Source organism: Schistocerca gregaria, chromosome X (assembly GCF_023897955.1).
Source record: "Schistocerca gregaria isolate iqSchGreg1 chromosome X, iqSchGreg1.2, whole genome shotgun sequence".
In the NCBI taxonomy this organism is placed as follows: domain Eukaryota; kingdom Metazoa; phylum Arthropoda; class Insecta; order Orthoptera; family Acrididae; genus Schistocerca; species Schistocerca gregaria.
In genome coordinates this window covers 52,878,486-52,898,393 of record NC_064931.1, presented here as the reverse complement: position 1 = coordinate 52,898,393, position 19,908 = coordinate 52,878,486, and the positions used below count along the sequence as shown (strand labels likewise).

Genomic DNA, 19,908 nt, shown 5'->3' with positions numbered 1-19,908 from the left:
TCTTACTCGTTACGTAAATAACAATTATTATTAGGCTTCCGTCAGTAAAAACTATATAGTTTATTGTCTTCCTGTCGCGTGATAGAATATGTCTTAAGTTATCTCATGTGATTTACTTGTTACTGGACACGGCTTAACTACCCGTAGGCAAGTGCTGTGTGGGGTAAGAAACGGAATCTTGCTTTCTCACTACGTTTAACGGCAAACTCATAAGAAGATATTTATAGATGGCGCTTCCTACTAAATTTTGCCGATACGAAAGACATAGAAAATGTTTTCGTCGTAGCTGTTCTATTGATTTAAGGTTGAAAACAGGAGCATATTACTTTCATGAAGTAAACCATTACAAACTGCTCACCTGTTTAAATAATCACAAATTATATTGCTCTGGAGTTTCACATAATTCTTGAAAGTCATCGTAAATGCTTTAGTTTCGATCTGCTAACTGGAGTGATGTAAACTTGTCAACGTTTATTACTGCAGTTACACACTGTTTATGTTGAAATTTTATCAGAAATATAATAGCATAACGATATAACGTTAACGTTTCAGGCTACGCGTACAATATTGGCACCTACGTAATCAGTTTCACTGTGGCTGTGTTTCAATTCAGTCAGAATAACAGTTCGAGTAATACCAGGTAATGCGGAAGCTACTTGTCAAATGAGTATACCATAAGCTGCTATTTTGCTGTCGGAGTGATATTTCAGCTTTAATTTTCTCCTCAATTTAATCAGTGCATGGTGGAAAGTTTTGTGAATTCTAATATTTATCCTCATACCAATTGTATAGTAATAAACGTCCCGTTGCATCACCGGTCAGTAACACACAAGTTATAAAGAGATTATGTAGTTATGTGGGCACATATTTGATTTGTGGGTTATCGTTCATTTCCAATGAAAACGGTGAAGAACTTCAATAATTTTCCTGTAGTAGTAAGGGTCTAATTAATATAAACCAGTTTAGAGAAATATTTTAGGGATAAAAACTATCTGTTTGGGACTTTAAAATTTCTTTCATTTTATGTCACTGATAATATTTTCCCGGTAATCAAGAGTTTGTCTAGTAATCTGTCAAGTGTTTTGCGAGGTTTCAAATGTTAATTGGCCATATCAGTAGTACACCGTGTTTATCACTTCCACTCAAACGAAAGCTAGGAGTTTATTTGTTTATTTACTACAGCGCATGTTTAGTAACACTCAAGATATTGCTGTTAATTATATTAACAACTTCACAACTTGATTTAAAGAAAGTGTCGGGGACCATAAGATAAATAGATACATTCGTGTTTCATTTTTAGAAACAGGTAGCTACTATATCACTTCACATGTAATACATCACCTTAACAAGACCCGTAATTTCGTGTTGTGCTAATGTCCAATTTACTTTTTGGTACAGTAAGACAACTTCTAGAGTCGTAATTACTGTCTGTTGTGAGGTGTATAGCCTGAAAAATTGAAACTTGAGAAACGTATCATCACTTGGATGTTCTTGGTGGTAACGATTTCTTCCGAGGCACTATAAGCTAACGTAGACTAAACATTGTCTCCTAAATGTGACAGGACGTCAAAATTATTAGGCGTACGTATAGTCGAAATTATTGCTATGGGGAACTAATTTCTGTATGTTGTATCTTGCTTGATTTGATAGAAAACAAGGGATTGAATCTTAAAATTTCAGATGTTTTGTATCAGCTAACAGTGTACTCTGAACTACCTCGTCAATCATAATTCTATGAAAACCTACTCCTCAAGCATAAAAATGGATAAACGTTATAGTTTCACGAAGACAAAACAAAAATTACTTCTGTTTCCAGACATTGGTGCAATAACGATTGAGAAGCAAGAAAACCACATCTGCTAACGACACAATATAAGTAAGCTAAATTAGTAAAATATGGTAGGAAACAGAATGTGTTTTTCTGCTGCTGAAGACATGCCAACTACAAGTGAAGAAATTAATTTTGATTTATATTCTCCGTAAAATTTCATCTCTTCAATCTCTCATAATACTTTTGCGGGGCTATTTATTGTCTGTATACATACATAGATCGCAAGCTTCAGAAATGGCTTGTAAGTGTTTTGATTTGTAGTGCAGGTTTTAAATTTCTATTGGAGACCAGACAGACTTAAGTAAATGTTTTGGGGGTTTCTCTGCACTATTATTTAACTACCATAAATTTTAATTCTGTAAGCAACCAAAGACCAACAACTCAGTTTTCTTCGGTGCTTCTGCAGTTTAATAACCCAACAAAAAATTTTAAGAAAATCAATAAGAGATTATCCTCTATTTTGCTTATTTTTTCAGGAATTACGTATGATACGCTAAGAACCTTGTACACATTTTTACACTGAAGAAGCCAACCAATACCATGGACTTTTTACTGGTGGTGTAAGGCGTCAAATGTCTATTTAGATTTTCGATGAGCAGTATATAATTTCAAAATAGGAACCCGCCTCCCATTCTTTCACAACGATCTCTTCGTAAACTAAGTATAATTTGTGTTATTATTCATCACAGTATTTTATCTGTTTGAAATTCTGTCTGAAGTGGCGTTCGAAAACAACAAAAACAGCATAGTTATTTTTCTACGCGTGTTTTGCCAAAGAAAGGATAAAAGGGGGAAATCTGTTTCTTTATGGCACAGAATACACGCTCATATAAAGGGGATTACTAAACTGTATTCAAGATACAACCAACGCAAAACGGACGTAGAAAATTAGTGTTTTGTTTCTCCAGAGACCAACAATTTGTAAGTTATAGCTGGTGGTTTAATAAAAGCAGAAAATGTGGTTCCTGATCCAACAGATAAGGTATATTTCACTAACAAATGATACCGTAGGTATAAGGCAGTCTAATTTTGGAAACTCTAACAAATTTAAAATGTCGTTGTTTTCGCTTAGTCATAGAAGAACTCTGCGCCTGCCTATTAATTTAAGGGCGAAAAAATAGTAAACTAAGAACCCAGTAAACATTGTCGACTTTCTGGAATGAGCGCTCTTAATGCTACTTTCAGTTCCTTCTGCAGAGAAATTGTCGTTTCATTGAAATCATACAGATGCATCATATTGACTCGTGAGACAGGGACATTCCTCAGCCTAAGAAACAGCGTTTAATCTGAAGATTGGTCTGGGCTTGACTCCAGACACGGCTAAGAAAATTCTTCATTCGACAGTCTTGTCTCTACGATTAGCTACTGTGCAATCTCGTCATTGTAATTCATATTGAGTAATTCGTTTTGTAATAACGTGAAAATGGTTTAGTTGTGGAGAGGGAGTTTTTCACAGGGAATAGAAACGGAAGTAACAAACACGGTGGCTATTGCTGTTTGAGTCTTAATAAAATTATGAACTAAATTATTTTGCAACAGCTATCGTCCTAAAAACTGAAGACATTTTTAAATTACTTTTAAGCTTCCAGTATAGTTACGAGGGATAAATTCAATCGTTTCTTGCATTTTTCCCCCATTAGATAGTGCTGTATAAAAAAAAAGACATACTGGAAATAAACGTAAAGCTAATTTCCAGTCTCCAAGTAATATCTGTGTCATTGTCAATACACAATATGCTGTTATATGGCATCACACAAATATAATCACTCATTTTTTTGTGCTAAAGTGCTAATGAAAATGTAGACACAGATTTCTACAAAAATAAATAAATGAAGAAACCTGGGGCGTTATCACTGTAGCGTTTATTCTCATTTTCGCCTTGATTTCTGATCCTGATTATTTAATTTTTTTGTTGAACACCGAGGTTACAATTAAACTTGCAGCAGTCAGATTACACCCAGTAGATGTAAGCCTGCTGCAGCCATTTGACTGACTGTTCGAAACCCGTAATGCAAATAAACAATAAATTGATTGAAACATAATATCACTTCAGTGGCTGGTAACTCTTTCGTTATGAATAAAGCCATTCATTAAAAACGTCTCGATTTCCTTCTTTCATATTATAGTGTACATATTTCTCATATTTGTATAAAAAATGTAATCTTTAGCAGCAGTTTTGTTTTCATAATGTGGATTAATCTGAAGAGGAGAGCTCCGATAAAGAGTGTCTCTGTGGAGACTGTATCTATTCATCATTTTTTGCGATCATATGAGTACGTATATAAAAGGATTTCATTGCAGAGAAACAATGAAGCAAGCATTATTATATTTAGGGCGTTTAGCAGTGCTACATTTCGTTTTTCATTATGGTTCATCCGTCCTCCCCAATTATTCATGAACAGAAGTGCCGGAGGTACGAACATGTCATCAGTCAACAGTGGAGAATCACCATTTGATATGTGTGTAATGAATATTTAAATATGTATAGGGGCAATGAAATCAAAAATACAAACAGATGTTAGACGTCTACCATTAAAACACACAGGGCGAACCCGAACTACACCGACAAAACTTCGAAGGTTGCTCAGTGAAATTTTCTGAGTATTTGCGAATTAGCGACTTCTGTTCCCCGATGGCTCGTTGCAGAATTATAATGTAGTTATGGTTTCAAAATATTTGATGAGTTGAACATCCGCAACTGGGTAAAATATTTATAGAATAAAAATCCGCTTCAGTTGCTAGTAATTTCTTAATTTATTCCACGATCAGTTTCGAAGCATAGAGTTCATCTTCAGGTGCTACCAAATAATCGTGGGAACATGAATGTGTGGCGTTCGGGCTAGTGAGTCATGTGGGTTACACCTACATCAAACAAACGCATGGGAGTATAGTACCAGCAACCACAGCGCCCGCCTGAACTGCTGGACACGGACGTAACAAGTCGTGCATTCAGTGACTCCATACACAAGGTGCATATACGACAACTCTTCTTCAATGAACCTACCCAAACTGTTGTGTATCATTGTTGACATACAACTAACACTACCGGTAAAACAAACCAGAAACAGAATGGAGCAATACTAGTAAGCTTCAGGTCATGGGTGATCTATTACTCCTGTCAGAGGCAAGTACCGCGAGTGAATGGAACGAATTTGATTCCAAACAAGATGCTCTTTACATACCGTCGGTATTGGCACTGTTATGTAGATGTTTTCAGTGCAATGCAAAATGGTTCAAATGGCTCTGAGAACTACGGGACTTAACATCTCAGGTCATCAGTCCCCTAGAACTTAGAGATACTTAAACCTAACTAACCTAAGGACATCACACACATCCATGCCCGAGGCAGGATTCGAACCTGCGACCGTAGCGGTCGCGCGGTTCCAGACTGTAGCGCCTAGAACCGCTCGGCCACCAGAGGCCGGCATTGTGCAATCGAAAATGCTTATAAACGGAAAGAGGATGTCTCGAAGGTGCATTATTGAACAAGTGTGTTAGGGTATTCATAGCTCAGACATTGCAAATGAGCTTATCTTTTCTGGAAGACGAAACGTGGCTTTGAGAGTCGGATGGACAACAAGATCAGAAGAAGGAATAAACAGGAGCTCCTGTGTCAGTCAATGATATACGATATGCCAGTTTTGTTCACTAACCAGAGTATGGGCAAAAAGGGAAGTTGTAGACTTTGCCCTAAGGGACAATCAACAGTAAAAGGGGGAAAAAGTTGAATTATTCTGTGCTTTGTAAGTAAAAAGGAGGGCATTTCACATGCAATAGTGCAAATGTAACGATTTTAGCAAACACAGGAACAACATTGTAACACATTTGTCGTAGCGCTCATGCGCCTTTTTTGGCAAAGATACTTACAGGTTACATACTGTATTTTGAAACAGTGTATGTAAAACAGTTCACACGATCATATACATCTAATTTAAGTAACTTAACTCTTTTTCATCTCAGTATTTCTGTGTGTACCGATTGAAGGATTAAGCGACGCATGTGCCTTTCGTACAATTAATGTTCTGAGGTCGATACGCTTTAAATCACTCCGTACGTGTACTCCCAGATGATGGATGAGGCTGCCTGTGGTTATTCGGCAATCGTCTAATACTGTAAATTATGTGTACGGATTTGATAAAGAATTATAAGCCCTTTTATAGCGGAAGTGGGAGGAAAGAAGCTCTCATTGAGAACTGGTACAGGGAGTAGGGGTGAGGGAAGCGAACTGTGTCGCAGCGTAATGTGGTTAGTTGCGGGCAGAGCGGCTCCGCTGATGTGCAGCGGGTGAGAAAACGCAAGCAGCGCCCCCGCGTCAGGAAATTGCCGGTCGGAGCGCTCAATGGACCCGTTATTAATAGCGCCAGCGCTATTAGCGCGCCGGCTTTTCATTCGCGCGCCGCCGTCAACTTGTCGGCAGTCTTACGGGCGCCGGAAATGTCGATTCCCTGTCCGTGTTCTTGACGTACCACTTCCCCACAGTTCCGTCGGCGGCACCCAGAAATGCCACAACCATTCGCGCGCTTTCTTTTACGTGGTCGGACGGAAACTGATTGTGAGTTATGCTAAGCGATCGCGTCAGCAACGGCCATATTTAGTAGTCTGTGCAGCACGGTGTAGCGGTCTCCTCTTAACTTATCACGTAATCTAAGAAATATTGTGCGATCTAAGGGCAGCACGTTACTGTCGAGAGGTACATCAGCCCCTTATCACATCCGCACTGCGGATTAGCGGCCGTTTGCCTTCTGCACCGGCGATCGTAGCAGTGGATCTTACGAAAACTATTCCGAGAGTAACGAACGATCGGTCAAAATGGAAATCGCAGTGAAAATCAAAACTGTTTTATTCGTAACAGTTAGCTACACCTTCCACCTACTTCTCTCCAAAGTCTCCGCTCCGACGTAGACATCCGTCGTAGCGTAACCGACTTTCCGATACCCTCGTCATAAAAGGCAATCTCTAGTGCTTTCTGGCAATTTTCTACGCTGGCTTGCAGCTCGTTTTCAGTGCCAAAACGCTGTCTTCATTTAAGCAGAGATGAAAATCAGATTGAGTCAGTTCCGGGCTGAATGAGGGGCGATCAAACTCTCCCCATCGTAACCTGTGCAGGAGCGTCCTCATTGGTCCTGCACTGTGCGGCCAAGGACTGTCGTGAAGAAGGAACTGTGTGGCAGTTGCTTTCTGTGGGGTTGCAAGAAATCACGCGAAATCTCTCGCCAGCCAGCCGTACACTATTTTTTAGGCTCACTGAGCGCCCAGAGCTGGGAGGAGCGGCGTGTCGCGATCTGTCTACGGGCATGCTAGACACACTGCCCACCACATCTGTGCAAAGCTTCCTCGGATTTTCACCGTGGTTTCCATTTCGTGATCGATCGTTCCTTTCTTTCTGAACAGCCCATGTATGTGGTTTTTCACAACCGTTCAGGCAAATTCTGGGCTAGTACCCGTGTCCACCCCAGAAAATACGCTACACCAACAATTAAAATATACTAACGCAGAGCAACCCGTTTACTCGATACACAGGACAAGCCTTCCTTCCCTTGGGTTGACCGACAACTGAAGCAATAGGCATGGCATCCAGCCACAAATTTAAAATAAAATAAAGTCAACAAATCGTGGAAACAGAGGAGTGCGTCTGACGGTATAAACGCTTGGAAAAACAGTTAAGCAATATTTCACATTAGAAGAATTTGTGAAGGATGGCTGGTCAGATGCTCTGTGTCCCTAGTCTTGCCACGGGAATTAAGTGAATACATAAATGATTGGCCTCCTCGCAGGGAGTACAGGACATAACGCTATCCTGATCTTCCTGACTTAATTTATTCGAATAAATCCTTTCCGAGAATTGAAATAACAGAGCTACATTTTGTCCCATCCTATTTGCAAATAATTTCACCAATGTCGAAGGGATATAAAGTCTGGGAAGTGAAGTGTGAATGCAACAGGCAAACCGTACAGTATTCAACACCACAAAGTTTTTCTACTGTCGCGTCCGGGAAATATATTCACTAGAAGTTGCTTACAATCTAAAATCAGAATCTAACGTCAAAAACGTGTTAAATAATTATTTCCACATAGCTGTTGTTTATATCACTCCAGATCATGTACAATTGACCTCTGAGAATCCTTAAAAAATAAATAATCCAAAATGCGTCTTGCTAGCATTTAGAAGCATTTCATTCAGTCTCAAAGACGGTCATTTGGGACAGACAAAATCACAACACAGTAGGCCTATGATTTGGAGAGAATATACAGTTTACACGTGAGCTCTGGCCGAACGGTGTCATCGTCGAAGGTTTATTCACAACCTATGAAGCCCATATTTTGCGGTTGAGCTATCACACTGACGTTTGTATGGTGACTGAAAAGAAGTGACATACGCTTCACATTCCGATACCTAACAATAGTTTCCACACGGATTTACAACCGCAATGGAAACGAAGAGATTTTAAATGCATTTAAAAAATTTTACCTTCTTTTAGCAGTTGCCCGTCTGTGTGGTGGTTGGCACCGAGGAACTGCTTTGTTAGTATAGCACGTTGAGATATCGCATGTATCTCCTAATAGCCTGTTTGAGTAAGCGGAAAAATAGCGCACAATAACAATATAACTCTTGGTACGGTCCCTGGTTCTGTAAGGGAGCAATTTAAAATATGTTATTTACCAAATACTTGACACAATTCTTTAGAACATTTTACAGGTTTTTGTACAAATGTAAACCAAAGCATAAGAGCCTTAGCAAACTTTACTTAACTTTTCACCGGCTTCGCCTATATTTGCGAACGTCGGAAACCTGTAAAATTATATCGCTGCATCCAGAAGGAAATTTCCTGCATCCAGAAGTAAATTTCCTTCGACCAGCTGCTGACAATGCCTGTAATGCGACGTTGAACTGCGTCAGTAGTTTCGTGAAAGTACGCTGACCGTTGCAGGGTCGTCGTACAATGAGCATTCATGAACGGAAAGCCAGAAAAATATTGCAAACTGTAACCGTTTGAGGCAGGATGGGGATACAGGAGAAAGATGGCAGACCCGACTTAACTTTGTGTTGCTTTTTGCGACCTGAGGCGAGCACGAACACGTTTCCACGTCAAAAACTTACCCTACTACCTCTTCAGCCTGCCGTCAGAATAAGGCTACCAAAAATTATCTCCACGATGGAGTCATACAAGTATACAAGCAGCGTCCAGTAAGAAAACAAAAGGACAAAGAGCGTTAACGGCTGATCCTCAGCTTTAGTCCTTTATTTACAAACATTTTTCAGTGGTTCAGTGCCTTACATGTCTTTGTTTCGGTTTCCACCTGATCATGTCCAAACACGCCATTTCAGCGGTGATTCCCAAAAAACGGTGGCAGAAGCTACTGTGCCAGAAAATACATTGGAATTAGCTAACGTACCGGTAAGTGAAAACAAGACAGTATGATACCACCAGAATGGTAAGTTGTAGAGTCCAGTCCTGTTGACAGCCGTTCTACGTTGTTGCGCTGTTCGTAACCTAAATTCTATGAAAAATATAGATACAGTTACAAAATAATGGTTGCCACACAGCTTGCTTCAGAATTGATTAATTTCACCGACAACTATGTGGTATCAGCAGAGTCCCAGCGCTTTGTGATTGTGGCACACACGAGGAATTTAACCATCTGTTTCTAAGATTGAAGAAATGAGTGGGTAAAGCTGGGATTTGACTTTCTACAGATGCATAAACCCTATTCAGAATAAATTACAAATATCTATATGAGTTCATAATAGAGAGGCAAACTAGAATCTATATAATTCTACTACGACGTATCAATCTATGAGTTGAGTGTGTCCTTGCTTTCATATTGCTATTTATGTAATGCGTAAAAGTTTTTGGTCGCACCATTCTCCACGCATTTTAAATGCAAGTAGCCAACGAACAACTTAAATGGGGACCGTCACATGGAAAATGCTGTGAGGAGGACAAACAAATGACTGCGTTTTACTGGTCGAACGCTTAGAAGTTGCACGAATCTACTGAAGAGTTGCCTAAATTATGCCTGTCCGTCCTCTTCTGGGATAGATTATCTTACCAGATAGTATTTATGGACGACGCAGAAGAAATTCAGGCAAAGGGCAGCTCGTTTCGTCTTATCGCGAAATAGTGGGGAGAGTGTCACGAGTATGACGCACGAGTTGGGATGGCTATCATTAAAACGAAAGCGTTTTTCGTTATGCGAGATCTATTCACTAAGTTCCAATCACCAGATTTCTCCTGCGACTGCTAGAATATTTTGTTGAATCCCATTTACACAGGAATAAATGACGATCAAAATGAAATAAGAGAAGTCAGAGCTCGCACTGAAAGATTTAGGTGTTCATTTTTCCCACGTGCCGTTCGAGAATGGAACTGCCGAAAAATTGTCTGAAAGTGGTTCTACGAATGCTCTTTCAAATACTTAAGCATGAATTGCAGGGTAGTCAAGCAGATGGACGCATATGTGACAGCCTTACTTTGTCAGCTGGAATCATCTGTAGCTCCTTCCAGTTAGATCGCAAGTAGGTGATGTGTAAAGCAAAACAAAGCTCATTATAGAATATTAGCAGGGGTTCAGAATGTAAAATATTTCTCGTAGAAGGCCCCAGTTGTCAAAGAAAACCGAAGCGCAGACGGTTGATGGTAAGGAGCTCGCATTAGCGCAGGAAATAGCGCGCTAGGCGAAGCTGATAGGGTTAAGAGCAGGGAGGGGCTCGGCGTGCCGTATCGGCCATCGCCGGCGCGACACCCGCCAGGCTATCTCCATCAGCGTCCCAAGTGCAGCCTCCCCTACCGCTTCATATCCTAGACTTGCCATCACCGAACTCTTTACTAGACATTTCACATTACCGAAACATACAATACATACACCCGTGACATTTCAGGTATATTCCCCAAACGATCAATCATATTGTAATTGTTTTTGAAGAATTATTCCTTTTTAATAACGTCCCACCGACAGTCTCGTAAGAAGACGCTGACCCAACATAAACTCTCGCATTTGCAGATAAAACACTGAGCACAAAAAATTCTTTGACGTTATTTTTGCTGTAAGTTACTCACAACAGTCTAGACGCCAACATTTCGTTAAAAACAATTTTTAGAGTTTATAAATAATCAGTTATGGTGAAAACACATACGGTGATCACTAACTGCTTGTAAGTAAAAGGGGAAAATGATCACTCGAGAATGCGGATACGCAGATAAAACGCTTGCCGCTAGTTCGAGATTACGTATCGGCAGCAGAACCGTGCAATCAGTTCGTGAGGGCACAGGAAGATGCAGCACACGTGAAAAAATAATGACCTACACTCAGTCGTTGGTAATGTTTTGTTACTAATGGTGAGTTTCGGGTGTTCAGACGATTTGTTTTTCCCTTTTTATATATCTTAAGAAAACGACGGGGTCGGTCGTCCAAATTTTGTCCGTAAAATGGAAACAACACCCGAAAGCACACCGTTAATCACGTCGAAACGACCCGAGACTTCACAATGCTATGATATATTTATATTGGCCAAAGGCGATTCTGTTGTAGAAATTGGACTAAGAAAACGAGGCGATATCTTTCCGGAACGACGACGAGATCCTTTTCAAACAGCAGAACAGTCCCCATATTTTTCTCTCCAAGATGAAACGCTGCCTTAAAAGTAATTAGTCCTGTCTTCTAACTGCTGTTGACCGCCTCAGGAGTGAATTTCGGTCAAATGTAAATATTACACTGTCGGATTTCCTTTTTGTTTCAGAAATTTGTCGCAAAGGATATTGCACAGGTTGCTCCAAATGGCGGTTTTAACCCTTGCAACATTCAATCGAAACGAGTTACTGGTAATCATAATGGAAAGCTGGATTACAGTAAAGGCACACGATTACATCGTCACGGAAAGACCGTTTGTGTTCCGTATGGGTTGACAGATTTGGTTCAGGTGTTACGAACAATATGTTTTATCCCCGCGGTGGATCGCGGAGCTCGGATGGCGAAGTAATTAATTTCCTCTGTGATACGTTATTCAAGTTGGCGGGGAGAGGGGCTGCATCATTAAGAATGATAAAGAAATTTGGAACTACTAAACTGTTATTGGAAAATCGATTCAACTATTTTCTTGGTGAAATTTAAAAAATACGATCGATTTCGAAATTATACAGTATTATCTTCAGACGTCTTTGTGGCAGTCCAAATCAACCGAAACGCTGCAATACACGAACTGCTCTAAAACGATCATCTGAACTAAATACCGCCATCAAAACAGCTGAATCGCCAACGCAGTAACGGTGTATTAATGAAATACGACTGTACGTTTCCATCCGTGAAGACGTATGAAACTCTGTGATTGGTAGTACTAGGGATGATAAAACTTGTTGCTGTTGGGATTGTGTTAGGGAGCATGTAGACAGCTGTAGCGAGTGGATGCTGCTCCAGTGTGTCCCTCCCGCCGTACTTACACAGGGCTGAGTGGTGCGGCGCGTGGGCGCCGCGGCTGAGGCCCGCGACGCCGGGAGATGGACGCCCGCCGCCGATGCTGCAGACGCGGACAGCTGCTGCGCTTCTGCCTTCGCCGACGCCGCGTCCTAAATATCGTTCCACCAATTCCGCAGGCAGTTGGCAGCCCAAAGGTGTGAGACGTTATATATTTAGTATAGGCGTGTGCTCCTAGCTCGGCAGGGAGGACCCGGGCCCGGCCGCAGGGCGAGAGCGTGAATGGCTGTCGGGCGCGCCCAATGGCGGAGCGCGACCCGCCACATAGCGGCCAATCGGCGTACGCCGCGGGGGCGGGGCTTCCCCCTCCCCGGGGCCCACTCGGGGCCAGCCGTGCCTTCAAATGGCAGCACGAATACCACGACGGGATTAATCTATTTATAATTACGGGGTGTTAATGCGGCCGGGAAGGAGTATTCTACGCGCGGCTAGTTAGTTGCTAAGCTGTGCAAGCAGCAGCCTGCCGGCCGCCCGCTGCCTGCTCCACTGCGTTCCTCGGCGACGGCTGCCGCGACAAAAAAAGAGCGCCACACGCTCACCTCTCCATCTGCCTAATAGCCAGCCGACGTCTACGTCGAAGCGCGGAGCCAATTCGGAGCGCTGACGGCGCCTGCCTCGCTGGAACGCGCACTTAAACGAATTTTCGGGCTCCGTTCTGAAAGAAGGTCGCGGATTTCGAGGTCTTCGTCATTTTCGTTGTCTACCGTATCCTTCACATCTCTACACTCCCACGGTCTCCCAGATATTCCTTTTGCATTTCGTCCTCCTCTTAACCGTACAGAGCTGTCTCACTGATAGGCTGTCTCAACTGAAAACTAATAGTTTATCGTAAACCACTCCAGTGGCAAGATGTAATCGATACTTTCATTGCGCTATAACAATGGTCATGTTATTGATGACAGTGCCACTAAAGCAGTCACTAAACGGTTTCCCGAAATTCCTTCACAAAAGAAGACGAAGTAAGTATTCCACAAATCGAATCGAGAACAACTGCCATTATGAATGGCTTAGAAGCGGATAGCCTCGGTGTAACGTAGCAGCTTAAAACATTTAAGAAAGGCAAGGATTCTGGTCCAGATTATACCAGTCAGATTACTTTCAGAGTATGCTGATACAATAGCTCCATACTTAGTAATCATTTACAAACGCTAGCTCGTAGAAAAATCTGTACCCAAAGACTGGAAAGTTGTACAAGTCACACCAATATCGAAGAAAGGAAATAGAAGTGATCCGCTGGATTACAGACCCATATCACTAACGTCGATTTGCAGTACGATTTTGGAACATATACTGTGCTTATTGTGCTGGAACATCACGAATCACGTGGAAAAGAAAAGATATATTGACAACTATCCAACACGGAGTAGGAAAATATCGTTCTTCTGAAATACAACTAGCTCTTTACTCTCACGATGTAATGAGTGCTATCGACAGGGGACGTCAGAAACGTCACAGTTCGTAATAACTGACGAGAAGTCATCGAGTAAAACAGAAGTAATAACTGGCGTTCCTCAACTAAGTCTTGCAGGGCCTCTGTTCCACCTAATCTACATAAACGATTTTGGGAAAAAAATCTGAGCACCCTCTTAGTGTGTTATGGATGTTGCTATCATTTACCGGCATGTAAAGTCATCAGATGATCAAAACGATTTGACAAGATATCTATATGGTGCAAACAGAGAAAGTTGACTCTACATCACGAAAAGTGTGAAGTCATCCACAAGAACATCAAAAAGAAATCCCTAAATTTCTGTTATACCATAAACCGCGCAAATCTAAAGATTGAAACTCAACTAAATACTTGAAGGTCACAATTACGAATAACTTAAATTGGAACGATCGCATAGATAATGTTGAGGGTAAACCAAACCAAAGGCTGATATTTATTGGCAGAACGTACAGGAGGTGCAGCAGGTCTACTAAAGAGACAGCTTACACCATAAAAGTCCGCTCTCTTCCGGAGTACTGTTATGCGATGTGGGATTCGCATCAGATGGGACTGAAGGAGGGCATCAAAAAACTTCAAAGGACAGCTCGTTTTGTATTTTTGCGGAATAAGGGAGAGGGGTGGTTCGATGAACCCTCCGCCAGGTACCTATTTGGGAATTGCAGAGGAATCATGTAGATGTAAGCGAATTTAATTTTTGGGTGAACTACATTTTCACATTAAGCAAAACAGTCACGCACACAAATTCTGCACCGCGCGTCATTAAAATGGCGACAATAGGGCAGATAATAAATAAAGAAATTTTGCTCATAGTGCACAAGCAGTACAGTAGGAACGATACATGATTAAATTTGTAGCTGATTTGAGGGTAAACAGGATCCCACTGAGCTGCCACCTCTGGCTGCAACAAGGGTTCATTCGAACGTGAAACGTTGCGTCTCGGAGCCTGTAGCGTCTGGTAAAGTCCTGGCGCGGGCACGGCCTCAGTCCGCGCCGTGTTTCTCTGTAGACTTGCTCACAAACGTTTCTTATCGCACCTGGATAATTTCTCGGGCCCGCTACACCTGCGCTGTTCAGTGAAGTGACAAAGTAATGGGATAGCGGTATGCATATATACAGATAGCGGCAGTATCACATACCGAGGTACAGAAGGGCAGTATATTGGTAGAGCTGTCATATGTACTCGGGTGATTCAAGTGAAAAGGCTTCCTATTTGATTATGGCAGCACGACGGGGATTAAGAGACACTGAAAGCGGTATAGTAGTTGGAGATAGAGACATAGGTCATTTCATTTCGGAAGCCGTTAGGGAAAACAGTATTCCGAGATCCACGGTGCCAAGAGTGTGCCGAGAATACCAGACTTCAGGCATTACCTCTCGCAACGGACAATGCAGAGACCGACGTCCTTCAGTTAACTACCGAAAGCAACCGCGTTTACGTAGAGTTGTCAGTCCTAAGAGACAAGCAACACTGCGAGAAATAATTGCAGAAATCAAGTGTGGGACGTGCGACGAACGTATCCATTAGGTCAGTGAGGCGAAATTTGGCGTTAATGGGCTTTAGCACATGACGACCGATGCGAGAACCTTTGATCGGAAACGCCTCTAGCGCCTCTCCTGGGCTCGTGACACTATACGACTGGAAAACAGTGGCCTAGTCAGATGAGTCCAGGCCGGCCGTTGTGACCGAGCGGTTCTAGGCGCTTAAGTCCGGAACCGCTTGACTGCTACGGTCGCAGGTTCGAATCCTGCCACGGGCATGGATGTGTGTGGTGTCCTTAGTTTAGTTAGGTTTAAGTAGCTCTAAGTTCTAGGGGACTGATGACCTCAGATGTTAAGTCGCATAGTGCTCAGAGCTATTTGAAGCATTTAAACCATCAGATGAGTCCCGATTTCAGTTGGTAAGAGCTGATGTTAGGTTTCGAGTGCGGAGCAGACCCCACGAAGCCATGGACTCAAGTTGCCAACAAGGCAGTGTCCAATCTGGTTGTGGTTTCATAATGTTTGCATGGAATGAATTGAGTCCTCTGGATGTTCGACTACTTGGAGACCATTTGCAGCCATTCATATTCCGAAACAACAATGGAATTTTTATGGATGACAATGGGCCATGTGTACGGGCTCCAGTCGTTCGCGATTGGTTTGAAGAACATTGTGGACAGTTCGAGCGTATGGTTGGACACTCAGGTCGCCTTACGTAAGTCCTATCGAACATTTTTGTGACACAATCGAGAGGTCAGTTGGTGCACAAAATCCTGCACCGGCAGCGCTTTCGCAATTATGGATAGCTATACAGGCAGCTTGTCTGCAGAGTACTGCCAACGACGCGTTGAGTCTGTGGCACGTCGAGTCGCTGTACTACGCCGGGCAAGAGGACCTCCGACACCATAACGGGAAGTATCCCAGGACTTTCGTCAGCTCACTTCACTGTATCTGTGTTAAGGTTGCTGCGCACTACTTGACAGCCGAACAAAACCGAGAACGAGCTGACACCTGCCGCGACTTCGTTTAAACGCAATACGAGGACATTCCTTTACTGGAAAAAATCATCACGTGTGATGAGACTCGATATTATGAATACGAGCCTACCACAAAACGACAGCCGCGCGAGATTAGCCGAGGGGTCTCAGGCGCTGCGGAGGTTCGAGTCCTCCCTCGGGCAGGGGTGTATGTGTTTGTCCTTAGGATAATTTAGGTCGAGTAGTGTGTAAGCTTAGGGACTGATGACCTTAACAGTAAAGTCCCATAACATTTCACACACATTCGAACATTTTTTGAACAAAACGACAAGGTGCAGAAATTTCACGTGAAGGTGAACGCTTTGACGACATAGCCGACATTCGCGCCAATGAGATGCGCGAATGGAACAATATCCCAAAGAAGGAATCTTCCGACAGATTCACACTATTGTATGAACGTTCTGTAGGTTGTACGTAAGTCAGAGGAGGCCATGTAGAACAAGTGAAGCATTAAAACCACAATCTTTACTTTTTCCTTTTCTTTTTTATTAATTCAGTCTCGATACTTTTTGGACTGACGGAATATGTAATGTCGATCGAGTATCCAATACTGAACCTCTAGATTTGTGGCCCGATCTCCCCTGATAGAATACACGTGAAACATCTTTAAGGGTCTATAGAAACGAACAGCACAATGAGGTGTCGCAGTGGTAAGCCACTGCGCTTGTATGGCTATCCAGATTTACGTTTTCTGTGGTTCCACAAAAAGTTAAGACAGATTCCAGGATGGTTCCTTTAAGAAGGGTACGGGCGATTTCCGTTCTCGTGCTTCCACATTCCGTGCGTATGCACCGTCTCTAACGACCTCGACATCGACAGTACGTGTCACTATAATCTTCAAAACAAACGGGTAATAGTGACAGTTGGTTTACAGTATTGTGCAGTATTTATTTCACAGCGCATTTAATGTGTTCAATATTAACGACCCCCTCAGTATCTATACGGCGATGACATATGAACATCAATAAAACAGAGAGATGTCATGCAGTATTTAGCCCTTCGTGGATCTGATCCTAGTATCTGTCACCAGACGCCGTTTCTGACACGCGGGCCGTCGTTGTGAGTGGCGTCTGCCCGCGTATCGTATACACCCCGTTCTGTGTATTTACCAGTTTGTTTGTCTCGCTTCTATCTTGGAGGTGGGGAATCAACCAGGCATTATCCTGACACGTGTGGGAGAAGCCGCATCCAGACTGTCCTGTTTAGCAGTTCGACGGTTGTTCATACAGCCTTCAAATTGCATCCGCATTTCGCTGTCTTCCTTTCCTCACAATTTAGCGTGTTATACATACTATCCATAACAACCAATGTGTTGCATAAACGAATTTTATAGCTCACAAACTGTGTAACTCGAATGTCACCGCGTAACTGCGGGGGATGTGAAATTGTCTAATGCATATGCTACATTTCACTCTTCATTTAATTCGTCGAGTGTGAAGAAACTGGATGACTAGATCAAGTGCAAACTTGATGACTAGATAAAATGCATACGATCAACTTTATTCATTCAATGTAACGATTTGTTTCAAAGAGATCCCTCTGATTCTGCAAGAATAGATCTACTACATGAATGAAGCTAAGAAGTTGGGATACATTTTAACTTACACAGAAGACTACAAAGATTTTATTTTCAAAGGAATCATACTACACTGCCAGAGTAAAAATTAGTACATCCTCTTAGAGGTTTCTAATTCACTCAAGATTTATTGTTGCAACAGTGCATAAGCAGTACATGAAATGACTGCGTTTACAGATCGACAGCACAGGCAGTTCTGAGGTAGCAGGTATCGACCCGTGCTGAAACACCCACATTACTACGTGGTGTAGCAGCCACGGGCGGCAATGGAAGTGCTGACTGTGGCATCCAATCGATCGTAAAGATGGTGAATACCGTCCTGGGATACGTTCGCCACGCCTGCTGGTACTGTTGACGTAGTTCTGTGAGAGTTGTTGGCTAACGAGTTACTTTTCGTCCCACCAGTCACACACGTACTCGATCGGAGGCAAGTCCGGAATTCGTGCTGGCCACAGAAATTGCTGCAAGTTTTGCAGAGTATGTTGAGCGTACGGTAAGCGTGTGGGCCAACATTATATTGTTGTAACGACGACAAAAGATCGGGTGTAAGAGCATTCTGCACGTACCGAGCGCTGGATAGCGTCTCCTCCAAAAACACATAAGCCCAGTGGTGGGGCCAGTGTGTGTTTGGCGAATGCACTCTACGAGACAGCGCTCATCAGGTCTACGTGGCACACAACCGACAGTCAGATGCAGGCAGAATCTGCTTTCATCGCTGAAGACCACGCTGCTCCATTCCATCTTCCAAGTAATCCCCTGACGGCACCTATCGAGGCGCGCACGTCGATGCTGTGGCGTGAGTGGAAGACGGGTTGAAGGTGAGCGCCCCCTTGGCCACACTACTTATAAGCTGTTCGTAACAGTTCCGTGTTGAGACGCCTGGGGTCACAAGACCTCTAAATCTGTGCTGTGATAGCTGTACGGGCAGCCACTGCTGCCCTTACAGTACGACGATCGTGGCCGGCGTCTGTGCTGCGTGGACGTCCAGGACTTCGTTTGAGGGTCTCAGACTGTTCAGGCGACATGTGATACCAACAACTGACTTGTGAGACAATTCTCTGAAAGGACCCCCCTCCCCTCCTTTCCACTTGCAAAGCCACAGTTTGAGCCCTTTCAAACTCGCTCAGTTGGCTGTAGGAAGCAGGAGTGCATCTCCGTGGCACGGTTGCCTGCTTGCTTCACACGTTGGCAACACACTGAGCTTTCTGGCTGGGAGCATTCCCTATTAAAGGGTAGACCCAGATGGCACCCTTGTACGAGCTGTGTCTCTACGCTATGTGTTGACGGACGTAGTTGAAGTTTAATGAGTACATCTGCTATTCGCTATGTGGTATATGGCATCATGGGATAAAAGTCGGCGTCATATTTCCAGGAGTACTATTTTTTTTTCCGGCAGGTGTATTTACATCAATGCGTAATTTACATGCATGAACATAGAGAATTGGAGTGCTTCTTCCAATTACGTTTAGGATCATATTTTTCAGTTGCCTGTCACAATTGTTCAATGCGCCCTACAACGGATGCAAGGAAAACATGATGACAACAATCAATCTGGTCCCATACTTTTGCGAACATGTGTCGAGTTAATGCATTCACCATGCCGCTATGCGTCACTGCAGATCACCCAGAGTTGTTGGAAGCGGAGGCACGAAGGGGCACTCTGTTACAAGGAAAATCGTCACATACATTGAGATAAGGCGCGCTTGGAATACAGTGGTGCAACCCGTACGCCGGTCCGTCGCTGCGGCAGTTCATTGATAAGAAATGCTGTTACATGCACGTGCCAACGTGGTCGTATTCCACCCTGTTGAAAAATGAAATTTTCGGCATGTTCCTGCTATTGTGGAAATATTGGTACTGCATGAGAGCCAACACATGAGTCAGCTACTTATGACTAGCGTCAAAATGAATTTCCAGTTTCGATGTGTAAGTTAAAACTCACCCTGAGTTTGTTTCTTCACTCATGTAGAAGATATAGTCTTGTGAAATCGGATGATCTTTTTTAGAAACAACGAGTATTTGTATATCAATTGACAAGAAAGTTATTAATCCCTGCACGGTATTA

At 42.8% G+C, this 19,908-nt stretch overlaps 1 protein-coding gene across 1 annotated transcript in view; it reads right to left on the bottom strand.

The window, feature by feature from the left end:
- Positions 1-12,424, bottom strand: part of LOC126297508 (fez family zinc finger protein erm-like) — a 193,281-nt gene extending 180,857 nt beyond the window's left edge. The window contains exon 1 of the mRNA XM_049988393.1: positions 12,268-12,424. The gene's annotated coding sequence lies outside the window, so the exon portion shown is untranslated. The remainder of the gene's footprint in view (positions 1-12,267) is intronic.
- Between the last annotated feature and the right edge of the window lie 7,484 nt (positions 12,425-19,908).